Below are 13386 nucleotides of genomic sequence, written 5' to 3'. Positions count from 1 at the left end.
AGGAAATTAATTACAGCCACTTTTAGATTTATTCATATTGCAAATACTGTAAGACACACTGAGAGAAAAATAATAATTTAGAAAAAAAACCTCAAACGTAGGCTAGTTTTATTTTAAATATTATTGGTAAAAATCTAAATTAAATTGTAAAAATGTAATTTAGATGAATCAAGATTTACATACTAAATGTTCATATTTTAAATGTCATTATATTAAATAATATTATATTATATTATATTATATTATATTATATTATATTATATTATATTATATTATATTATAATAATAACACCTATAAAAATAACAATAATAATATTAATAAAAATAATACATAAACACTAGGGCTGTGTGATTAGGGGAAAATATCTATTATATAATTTTAGAAATAATATTGTAATTTTTTTTGACAGATATTGCGATTTAGATTTAATTTGCAATTTAATTTTGTATTCAAGCTTCAGCTCAATAATCTGCATTGTAGCTTCTTACTGCTAAGTAAGTGTTAGTTTAAAAAAGGAACTGAAAAGATATTAAATTACTTAAACATTTATTCAAATTTGTTTTTAAATAATCAGAAATTAAACACTAATGTTTCTCTAGAGCAAGCAGTAGACTCAAATAAAATAACCTTACCTGTAAACAAGTTCAACTAAAATTTATGAGATAATGTAGCTTATTATCAAAAGAAATAATAATAAAAAAATACAGAACACTCAGCAAACTAACATGGCTGATAAAAGGTAGATTGAAAAGTTCTGATTGGGCAGAACGAAAGTGTGCTTACTCAATTGGCTAGTAAGTCAGTCACACAGACAGCAGTCATGTATTTGAAAATAAATTATACATATCGCAGCCTCTTGTGATTAAGCTAATAGCAATGTTTTAAATCACGAGGGCGATTTAATTTCGATTGATCGCACAGCACTAATAAACACTTTATTATATAAAAATATATGTTAACTGCTCAGCTGTTTATCCTTGTCAATCATTATTAATTAGCAATATTTTATCTATTCATTAAAATTACATAACATTATATAATAATAATAATAATAATAATAATAATAATAAGGTTACAAATAAGTGATCACACTTTACAATAAGGTCCCATTAGTTAATATAAGTCTATTTATTTACTTTACAATAAGGTCCCATTAGTTAATATAAGTCTATTTATTTACTAAAAATGAATAATAATTTTACAGCATTTATTACTCAGTTTATTACATCTATTATTAAAATACAAATACATGCCTGTTAACTAACAATAACAAAGATGAATAACTACTGTAATAAATAAATTGTTCATCAACTAACATTAACTAATACAACCATCTTGCTTAAGTCTTACCAAATAAGTTATAAGAATCAAATTCAAATCCAAAAAGCAAAACAATTGCACATTATTAGAGGGTATTTAAAGTAAATGTAATAATGTAAATATCTTGCTTCAAAATTCATTCATTTATTTTCTTTTTGGCTTAATCTCTTTATTAATCTGGGGTCGCCACGGCTGAATGTACCGGCAACTTATCCAGCATATGTTTTACGCAGCGGATGCCCTTCCACAACCCATCACTAAGAAACATCCATACACTCTCATTCACACACAAACACTACAGACAATTTAGCCTACCCAATTCACCACGTATTTGGAATGTGGGGGAAACCGGAGCACCTGGAGGAAACCCACACTAACAAGGGGAGAACATGAAAACTCCACACAGAAATGCCAACTGACGCAGCCAAGGTTTGAATCAGAGACCTTCTTGCTGTGAGGCGATCTTGCTACCCACTGCGCCACCGTGATGCCCTTGCTTTAAAATGATTTCAATAAATCATTTAAAGTATTCTACTCTATATTTAAGCTCCTGTATTCGAGTTTTACATTTTAAACAATATCAAAAGAAAAAAAAGGTAATTGTGAAACCTTTGAAACTGACATTAATTCGTCATTTTGTGTCCAAATTTTGTGAATGCACAGATTAATACAGACACAACAAGAGCACAAAACCGATTAGAAATGCAAATTATATTTATTTATTTAAATACAGATGATAGCATAAGAGCCTTTGGAGGATTTGATTGAGCATGCATGCAGGTTTTGTGAGTGGATTGCGGCATTACTGTAGTTCCACCTATAGGAAAAAGATTTTTGAAGAACTAATGCTGGGTTTTTCGAGCAAAAAAAAAAAAAAAAAAAGCAATTTGACAGCCCCCCCCCCCACCCCCCCCCTCTTGTGTCAAGTTTGCAAAGTCCAATTTCCCCATAATATGAAGGTCGTGACTGAATCTGCACTGGTCTTGGTAGGACATAATGGCAACAGAACTGTAAATTGTTTTTGGGGGAGGGTTGGTTAAGGTGAGGGAAATTACCATTGAGCTCTGCTAACACAGGCAGAGAGACACTGACAAAAAAGAATAGATTTCCCATCTCAGTGTCACATTGCATTTTCAGAGGTGCTCAGTGGCAGGCACATGTGATTAGTAACACTTTAACAATGTAATCAACTTTTTAGTTGATCCATCTTCCAGTGCAAGAATCCAAAAAGATTTGCATGCATAATATGAATAGAAAAGAGAAAAGAAATAATTGTTTTTATGTGACATTCTTGATGTTGTTGTTTTTTTTTTGTCCTCAGAATATTTGAAAAATAATATTCTCATTAAAATGTGCAAATAAAATTAATTTTCCTTCTTGTTTGTTTCATTAATTGTAGTATACACATGATTAAATGTTTACTGCTTCAGTTTAAGAAGGCATTTTTACAGTTCAAAATTATAAATTGTCTGGGTTGTTCATGTTAATTAGTTATGGTACAAATGCTGGGTAAGCTTCCAGTATACTTTTCCTGGTATTTTAAGAATTCATTAGTGCTCAAAAGGGAAGTATAAATCAAGAACTTGACTAAAAGTATAGATGGTTTTATTAGAATACTGCAGAAACATATTACATATACTCCTATTTAATTTTATTTGTGCTATTTTACGTAATTAAATATAAAACAAAGATTGACTGATGAATTAATTGATTATTGACTATAAACTATTACTAATAATGAATGATAATCCAGTGTGCAAACAAGTGACGATTTAGCATATAGTAAAACTAAAATTGTTTACATTTGTGTTGACATATAAACTTACAATATAATACATACAGCATGCAGTGACAAGATTCATAGTCAAAAATTTGCATTATATTAACGTAATGCTGTAGCGGGTAATAAACAAATGTCCAAAATGATGCATTTCATACAGAAAGCTTAAACAGGTCGCCCTTTAAAGTAGATTTTGTTTGTAAACAAGTCACAGTCACGCCCTAATTATCAACAGCAATATTACTGTCAACAACTGAGGAACACGGTTATCTCTGCTTATTTTTTAAACATATTTATGCTACTTTTTATGCATATTTATTGGATAGTGAAAACCTTTGTGCTTTGACTTTAATTTGTGATATTGCAAGGATTGCAGGAGAAAGGAAGCTATGTAATTAAGAAAAGAGACATTCAATAAAATATTAATAGCTGATTATTTAGCAGTCAGTGTATACTTTGTCTTTATATGCTTTTTTAGCTTTTTTTTGTGCTATTTTACTTTGCCTTGTTTGCGTGCATACAGTATTGTTTTTGTTTTTGTTTTGTTGTTTTTACTTGAAAAAAAATGTTTAAAATGTTTTTTTGTTACGATGGCAGAGATAGCTTAACATGCTGCACTTTAAGAAAGCATATGCAATTACAGAAAACGCCAGCAAATTAAGAAAAAAAAAAATATTAGATTGACAGCACACGTGCTGCAAATCCTCACAATGCATAAACATAAAAAAGTGCTGCTTTTTCCCAAAATGCAAACTAATTTATAAAATGCGCTGCATTTTCTCACAGCGCAAACACTTTATGAAAACGCGCTTCATTTTCTCACAATGCTTGCTTAAACAACAGAGCACAACGAAAAATGTTTTAAAGGAGACTCAAAAACTTGATCTCTGAAAAGTGAGTTTTTCATTTATAAAATTTTAACATCATTTTAGACTAAATATCCATAACCTAAATTGCCGGGTCTGTCACGTTTTAGGGCGCAATAAGCTCTCTGGGTACTATGTTCATTTTCATATATTTTGATTTCTTAAACTTTTAGGGTTATTAAAATCAATAAAATATTTCCAGACATAATTTTTGTCCACTGCTGTAGGATTTTTTACAGTTATGTTTTTTATCATTAAAATATCATAATCAAATAATGAACGTTTTTATATAAAAATTAAGTTGTAATCCAAACAAGAACATGTTCTTCATATTATTAGTTTTTCATTTATAAAATTTTAACATCCTGATTCCCTAGTCTTTTGTATTTTATTAGCCTAAATACCCATACCCAAAATAGGGTCTGTCATGTTTTAGGGTGCAATAAGCTCTCTCTGTATTATGTTCATTTTAATAGTATAACCAATTTAGCATTTAATTTACATCAAAATATGAGGACTAACTGCAAAATTTCAGTGTTCTCCATATTTTGATACTTTCTTAAACTTCTAGGGTTATTAATAGCATTAAAGTATTTCCAGACATAATTTGTCCACTGCTGTTTTTTACAAGTATGTTTTGTCATTTAAATATTATAATCAACTGATGAAAATTTTTATTAAAAAATTAAGTAATTAAGTTTTAAATCATCAAACAAGTACACATTCTTCATATTATGATGGTTGGTTGGATGGTTTCATCAAACATAAAAGGATTTTTAAAGAACAACATACATTTATAAAAAAAATACATTATCCACTTTTCTTTACACCATCCAGGCATCAAAAGCAGCTAAAATAAAATTGAATCCCCACAGGAAAGCATCAAAAACAGTGTTGGGCTGAAAGTGAAGGTCACCGAGCCCTGTTTCTAATGGCTTGTTTTGTGATGTGCGGCGGCGCTGTGGTCTGTTTGGCCTTCTTCTGCTGGAGGAGTGGAGGTGGTCGTGGGCTTAAGCCTCCAGCGGCAGGACGTCTGTCTGCATTCCTCCAGCCTCCAGCAGCCTCGGCCTTCTCTCGGCCTCTTTGTGGCTCACAGTGTGCCGGGGTTACCAGAGCCCAGAGCTGCCGCCTCAGACAACTTCAATGTTAATTTCCCTTTCATCTTGTGTGTGAAATTGCTGCTGGTGTGGCGCTGACCCTCAGCATTATGAGGTCAAGTGTTGAAATCTGATGTGCGCCTCTCAGGCACACAGATAGAGGAGGAAGAAGGAAAGGGAAAAGCCTTTACAAGTTCTCTGCTAGCATTGTTAAGAGCCTGAATGAAGCACACTTTCACATTTGAGGGAGAGAGAGAGAGAAATCATAAGAGCCTCCATACCAGAGAACGGCTGCTGGTCTGCTTGGGCAATATTGTGAGTTGTGAGAGACGCAGTGCTATCAGGGAAAAGGTCAGCAAGGCCAGATGCTGAATGTGAAGTGGTGTTGTAATATATGTTTCAATTTGCTTGGAGAGGAAATGCTATCTTAGAAAACAGCGTCAGTGTCGATTTGTGTGGTTCAGGGTGGTCACTGTTATGTGTGAGCTTATCGAACTACATATGTATTGAATTATATTAGGCTATATTACATTGCAATGCAGTACTCTACATTATATAAATATTCAAATAATATAATAGCCTACAGAATCTCAAAATTCTATACTTGATTGTGATATTGTTAGATTGTGATATCTATCTATCTATCTATCTATCTATCTATCTATCTATCTATCTATCTATCTATCTGTCTGTCTGTCTGTCTGTCTGTCTGTCTGTCTGTCTGTCTGTCTGTCTGTCTGTCTGTCTGTCTGTCTGTCTGTCTGTCTATCTATCTATCCCACTTTGTATTAAGTGGCCTTAACTAATACTTACAAAGGAATTAATAGTTTGTTACAATGTACTTATTTTGTAAATACATGTATTTACTGTGTACTTATGCTTGATTTAATACATGTTTGTAATTACATCCGTAAATAACTTTTGTAGTTACATTTGTAAATACACTGTTGACCATCCCTTACACCTTAACCCCCCCTTAAACCTACCCATGCCACCAAACCTGTCCATAACCCAACCTCTATCCCAACTCAAAAGCACCACATGTGTTCTCAAATGCATTATAAACACAGTAAGTACATTGTATTTATTTTTTGATGTAAGTACATAGTAGTTAAGGACACTTAATATAAAATGGGACCTAATATAATATAATAAAATATAATAAAATATAATATAATATAATATAATATAATATAATATAATATAATATAATATAATATAATATAATATAATATAATATAATATAATGTTTATGAACACTATATACATATTTTTGATAAACATAATATAAGAACCTCAGGATTCTACACATGATCATCTAAAAGTATATTTTCCTGAGCCTGTATTTGCATATAGATGCCACCTGGTCATTGGCATGCATCTCTCTCATCTTCCTCAGAGGCTGTGCTCACCTCTGAATTACATGCCTCGTTCTTTTGTCCCCACTTGCAATTCACCATAACTTTTCAAACCAAATGCGCAAGTTAACATCTTTTCTTCTAAAGATATTCCTAATCATAAATAAATGCAATCTCTGGCAAAGAACAGGGGGGTTCAGAGAAGGGGGGAGAGAGAAACATCTGAGTATAGATAACCATTAGATATGATTCCCATGATAAGACTCTATAATTTGGCTTTTAGAGATAACTCCAGGGGCTGTCAGGCTGAACGGCAGCAATTTACTGTTTGTTTTATTTTTTTTTTACCCCCATCCCATTTTTTTACACATTTTTATCTTCCCTGTTGAAGGGCTTTTCATCTTGATTTCCACTCCTTTTTTTCCCCTGTGTTTGCCCTAGAAGGTGAGATCAGAAGAAGGCAGGCTGTCGTGTTTTAAAGCGATGGACAAAATACAAATATTTGAGAATGTATTTCATGGTAATTATGTCAGGTTTCATGGCCTGAGTTGTGCACTGAGGCACTGCCTGGATGCCTTAATTTGTATAGAAATTGTAATCATTTGTTCATTTCAAGGTGAAAATTGCATTTTTTTAATTTAAATTGTATCCTGCGTGATAGGCTATTATCTAGAAAAATTGTCTTTGTGTATTAGAGTCTATACCCAGGCGTCACGCATGTTAAGAACTGACTGCTTTCAGAAAGAGAGTCTATATATGGATGTCCCTTCAGAATACAGCAGCACCCGCTCATTATTCTTACTCAGTGCCACCATTTCTGGATTATTACTATTAATTAGTCTGCAAGCTGACTGTAGATTTTGGGAACAGCATGTACAGACTCTGTGACTTGGGTCTTAAGGGGAAATTTCATAAAAATCACACCTTTTTTGTTTAATTGCTGAGTCCTTATTTACAGTGCCAATCCAATAACTTTATTTTGGTAAGACTTTCTCTGCAAGTATGGAAAAATAGATTGCCCTTCATATTTTGTTTCCCTAATGACATTGGAAGAGGATCTCACTACTGTATATATAAAAATATAGCTGAAATAGTTTAAATTACAGTATTTTATTTACAGTGTAGGCTGTATTCTGCTTGATTTGTTATCACTTTTGTCTTTAGTACCCTTAAATACTTCAATTGTTGTTGTTGTTGTTGTTGTTTTTTTTGTTATTTTTTGGTCTGATCGATTAGTACAACCAAGCGGCAACCTCCCGCTCTCCCTCAGGAAGCCAATATGGAAGTAACTAAAACTGCAATTCATCCGAAATTCCGCTAGTCCTGGCCGCTCCTGGCTCCAAAACAGAGCAAATTTCAATTGAGCCCACTGTTAGAATGGCCAACTTTACAGCAGAAAAAAGGTGTTTACAGCCTGGTACATAAAAAGATTTTGGTTAATACAGCTAATATTACCCTTCATGACAACTGTGAGGGGGGTGAATTTTTTTATAACTCATCCGTTTCCTTTATATTAAGTTATATTACGTTTGCATAATTAAGGGAGTGGCCACTTGAGTGACAGCTAGGTCTCGTTGGTCGCCGTCACATCACCTCAGCTGAATCCGGCAGATTAGCCACTGAACTCGGCATATTTATCTTATTTCTGTGTTGTTTTATGTGGCTTTATACAGTCAACTGCCTTTTGGACTTGTTTTCTACAATTATTAGATGGCATGGCATGCTGAGTGAACTTAATTGTGCTCACAAACCATTCACGTGGCCTCTGTTACCCATGTGAGTAAAGTTATATACTTATATACCATCTATATACATGTATTTGTTTTATTTAAGATCATTTATCGTTTATATTTATATTTAGAGCTGTAATGCACTCCAGAATCTGACGGATTGATTAGCTGTAGGCTTTAGAACAGTCATCTGAAGCGTTGTCATACAGTGTTATGCTGGATTTCATCAATAGTCTTACATTAACTAATACAGACTATATCTGAAGTGTTTGGAAGTAATTCGTGTTTTCCTCCTGTTGAAAAACGTCATAAGAACAATGTTTAGTGGCTCAATGTATTACAGCTGTGTTTTTAAAAGTCTAAACACTTTCTTGATATAGTATACAACCAAGCACAAGTGGTCAGAATACAAACGAGTCACAGGTGATAAAGTATTAAGCATTTCTCCCAAAGTAAAGTGTTTCTAAACCAGGTCCAAGCTAAATGCCAGCAGGTGTCTGTAGCTCCGCTCACTCTCCGCCTCTTTGCCCTTGTTTGGTATCCTGCCGTGGGTGTAATGACGCGCAAACAAAATGGTGACGGTTGGCTGCGCCTACTTGTGGCTTCTTTTGCGCTCTTTAGAAACCTATGGGTGACGTCACGGATACTACGTCCATATATTTTACAGTCTATGGGTATAGCCAGAGAGGCAATTGCAGATTAAGAAGTGAATATAAATGTATAAATGTACTCCACAAAAACTGTTTCATGGTAATTTCATAAATTGTGTCTGTGATATTTACTTGTTTTGTTGTTTCTGGAGTGTCAGAATTGCATGTATAGGCTCCGCACTCTTCTGAAAAGTAGCAGCTCATTTGCATTGTAACCTGTTCCGTAGTAAAGGCCCATGCACACCGAGACGTTTTTTGCTCGCGTTTTCCATCGACGTTTAACGCCTCATGACTAAATATAGGGCATCTATGTGATCGCGCACCGCGTCAAAACCTTCTCCACCAATCATATCGGCACTTTTGTTCATGTGCACGGAGCTGCTGAAGTTACAGTAAACAGCACTTCAAGGTGCTCAAGCACAAAACTGGCAATGCGAGCGCACATTGAAGAAGATGCCCAGAGGCGATATGAACGTTTCATCATTTCCTTATCGCTAGAGCTGGAGCTGCTGTTTGAACCATCCATGCTTGTTTGAGTCACCAGTAACCTTAACAACAAGCTTGTGAACTTCCTCTCCTCCTCTTCTTCTGTGTTATAAGAGGGTGTCAGAAGCTTAAAGTTGTGTAGCGCCATCTAACGTCAAAGAATGATTTTTCATACTCTTCTGCTTGACGCCAGTGAAAATCGCTTGGGTTTGAATAAGGTAAAACGTAATGCGTCCCGGTGTGTAGGAGCCTTAACACGTTACTGTAATCTAATTACATTTTTGAGGAATGCAGTAATGTAAGGAGTTAAATTTTAAATTTGTGTCATTTGATTGCAGTTACTAAAGTCAATGTAATTGTGTTACTTATGTTACAAATATAGTTTTTGGAAGAAAAATGTTTCTTTTAAATTTCGTTTTCTGCTGCAACGTCAGTTAATAAGCATGCGATTTTAAATTCCAGGAGAACGCAAGCTGAAATGGTTGCTGTCGAGAGTGGTTGCTTTTTCAAGTGGAAATATAGATATTACTTTCATTTAATTGAGCGTAAAAACAAAAATATTGCTATGAAATGCAATCTAAAGGAACTTTCAACTGCTTTTAATTCAACCAGCAACTTATACCGGACAATACTCATCACCAAGAAGGAAACAGGTGCCCAAAAACACAGTGGCCCAACTTAAATTTTTGTGCAGGATTGGGAGCAAAGGCATGAATGTGAAGAGAAGCATAGCTGCTTATGGGGCAATTCACATATTGCATCTTTTGCGCGCACACATATTAGGAGCGCATATTGTTTTAAAAGTAGCTTCAAAGTAATGAGTAATCTGATGACTTTTTACATGAAGTAATTAGTAATGTATCAGATTACAATTTTCCAGTAGTTATCAGTAATTTGTAATCTATTACTTTTTAAAAGTAACTTACCCAACACTGGCATTTATAGGGACAGCATGTTTTTATGCACACCAAAATAAGGACAAATTTAACAAACTATCATTTGTGGGATATTTTAAGCTGAAACTTACATTCTGGTGACACCAGTGATTTATTTCACATCTTATGAAAAGGGGCATACCTGGACTCCTTTATACCTACATGTTCACTTTGAAATCCTGCCTTTTTCCCCTTACTAAGGTGAAATGGCACAGAAGAATACAATAAAAAAAAACTGACGATGTGCATCAAACGAAACATATTGCTAGGGAAAAAGTGTGAGTTTTTCCCCAATACAGTGTATTGAGAGTCTTTTAGACCAAGCAGGGTTAAAGCGACTCCCATCTCCCTCACAGCTTAATTTTGAAGTGATGCTGGAGTGTGGAGATTAGAGTCTGGGGGCAAGGAGGGGCAAAAGGAGGCTTGGTTGAGGGATGCCAGGGTTACTATGGGGGACTATAATCTTGTATTAGGTGCCTGGAGACAGCAAATGAAAGACTGGGTTTAGAAAGGGAAACTTCCTGTGAATTGCAAGGAGAAATAAAATTCTCTTACCCTATTGACATCTGTACTAAAAAAATCCATTTGAGAGGAGCATAAGCAGAATATGTCGAACAATAGAGTCTGTCAACTGGATACATTCTTCTCTGTGTAACAATCTTGTGCTAAGCGCTCTACTTACCGATCCTGGTTATTAGGCAATCATGCGATCTGTCGGTGTAAGCTGATTGTAGGAATGTGGAATCCCTTCGGTGAAGATCAGACACCCGGGCTCAGGTACATAATGTATCCTGGAATAATTATGGGATTTAAGGAGATGTTAGGCTTTGTAAGTGCTTTCTTTGTTACGTTTGCAAGAGGTTGACACTACAGAGTTTCTGAAACATAATAATAACAGCCATAGGAAGGGGTGGGAGGCTCGTGGAGAAATTCTTCGGGCATGTTTTAATCAGTCTTCACCTCGTGGCGTGTTCTCACCTCAAAATAACAACGTTTAAGTGACCAAAACACTCATTATCATGAAAACAATACATCCCAGAAATTCCTTCAATACCTGCCCCAGTGGAAAGTCAGTTTTTTTTAATTAAATTGAGGATGTTGTTTGCCTGTCTGTCTATAGGCTAATATCAAATAAATGATCATTAAGTTACCAGGTTTTTTCACTCGTTCAAATATCATAATATTTGGAAAATAATCACATATACATATATACATATACACACACACACGCACACACACACACACACGCACGCACGCACACACACACACACACACACACATATATATATATTTTTTTTTTGTAATTGGTAAAACCATTCACTAAATCGAAATTGGTAAGCTTGTTCTTTATTAATCAGATTTTTCTGTTTGTGTTCATACTAATATTTCAAACATACTAAAGTGATTTTGAAATTTATTTTTATTTATTTTATTTAATTTTTTCAAATATTTCAGTTAAACATTCATTTATTTAACTTATTTTCAGTTTATATCCATATTAATATTCGGAAAACAATCACATATTTAAGTTATTCTGCAAATTTCCTTCTTTCTTCTTCTTCAAATAAATCAGTTAAACAAATCAGTTCTTTAATTCAGTTATAAGATTTATCAGTTTATGCCCATAGAAATATTTGGAACAGAATCACATATTCAAGCCAATAGACACTTTCTAGTTTAATTTATTTATTTTTATTCAGTATATAGAAGTAATTTAAGTATAAACTGTCATACAAATTGGTAAGACATGTTACTCCTCTGCTATGTGTCATATATGAACTATATATGTGTATGTATGTATTATATAAATAGGCATGGGACGATAACCGGTTTTAAGTTTTACATCGGTTTGAAAAAGTCAAGGTTTTTAAACCGCCACAATTTTCTGTTATACCGTTCCTAAGGTATATGTAAGGTTTTAAGTTTTTTTTAATGTTTTTTTTTAAATGTGCTGTAAATAAATCTGTGTTTTTGAAAGTAATGAAGAAAGCAGAATTCAATGATTGTTTTGAATTGCCTGACATGTTTATTGTTCCAAAATATTACAAGTTTCCTAAAATAAAATATATTGTGTTTAATAGGGGAAAAGTTTTTTTTTACTCAGACAATTTAAAAAGAACTTATTTTAGAGCAGTAATCACAATACCGTGATACTGTCAAACCATGGTATATTTATCCAAGGCTATTATACCATCAGAAACTTATACCAGCAAATGCCTATACTTACATAAAAAAGGAAACTGTATGCTGATTATTATGAATATGACTGAATATGAATATGAACTGACTTCAACTATATATGTATTTGAAGTCAATAGTTGAAGTCAGTTGAATTTCTTTTTCTTTGTTTAATAATTTCCAAATGATGAATGTTGTTTAACAGAGCAAGGAAATTTTCACAGTATGTCTGGTAATATTTTTTTTTCTGGAGAAAGTCTTTTTTGTTTTATTTCAGCTAGAATAAAAGTAGTTTTACATTTTTTTTAAATCATTTTAATGTCAAAATTATGAGCCACTTTAAGCTATATATTTTTTGATAGTCTACAGAACAAACCATCATTATACAATAACTTGTCTAATTACTCTAGCCAGCCTAGTTAACCTAATTAACCTAGTTAAGCCTTTAAATGTCACTTTAAGCTGTATAGAAGTGTCTTAAAAAATATCTAGTCAAATATTATATACTGTCATCATGGCAAAGATAAAATGAATCAGTTAATAGAAATGAGTTATTAAAACTGTTACGTTTAGAAATGTGTTGAAAAAATCTTGTCTCTATTAAACAGAAATTGGGGAAAAAATAAACAGTGGGCTAATAATTCATGGGGGTCAATAATTCTGACTTCAACTGTATATTTGCAAAAAAAAAAAAAAAAAAAAATTTAAAGCATTGCCTTTACAAAACCCAACCAGTGAATTGCAAAGCTCATTATGATTTGCTTTTTAGTCAACTGTGAGTTTGCGATGCTGTTTTCACTCTGCACTTCACATTTTTGAATGTTTCACTTTGTGGCTCTGATTTGACAAGGGGGCAGAGTCAAGGGAACTTGGGTGTTTATGGCAGGCCCGGACCTGCGTCCATTTAACCAACGTCATAATTTTCTTGTCAACCACCATAAAATTTTGAAAGTTCTTTTTTTTTTTTGCACTGCTTGATTTTTTT

The 13386-nt window shown here is 33.5% G+C and overlaps 1 protein-coding gene across 16 annotated transcripts in view; it reads right to left on the bottom strand.

Annotated features, from left to right (window-relative positions):
• Nucleotides 1–13386, bottom strand: part of kcnab2b (potassium voltage-gated channel subfamily A regulatory beta subunit 2b) — a 176255-nt gene that overhangs the window by 156505 nt on the left and 6364 nt on the right. For 7 of the 16 annotated variants that reach the window (XR_015522895.1, XM_087305922.1, XM_087305930.1 and 4 more), the window contains exon 2: nucleotides 10906–11014. The exons of the other annotated variants lie outside the window; for them this stretch is intronic. The gene's annotated coding sequence lies outside the window, so the exon portion shown is untranslated. The remainder of the gene's footprint in view (nucleotides 1–10905; nucleotides 11015–13386) is intronic. 16 annotated transcript variants of the gene reach the window in all.

Source organism: Danio rerio, chromosome 23 (genome assembly GCF_052040795.2).
Source record: "Danio rerio strain M-AB ecotype USA chromosome 23, GRCz13ab, whole genome shotgun sequence".
NCBI lineage: Eukaryota > Metazoa > Chordata > Actinopteri > Cypriniformes > Danionidae > Danio > Danio rerio.
The sequence above is the reverse complement of the archived record's forward strand: the minus strand, read 5'-3'. Positions and strand labels throughout refer to the sequence as shown.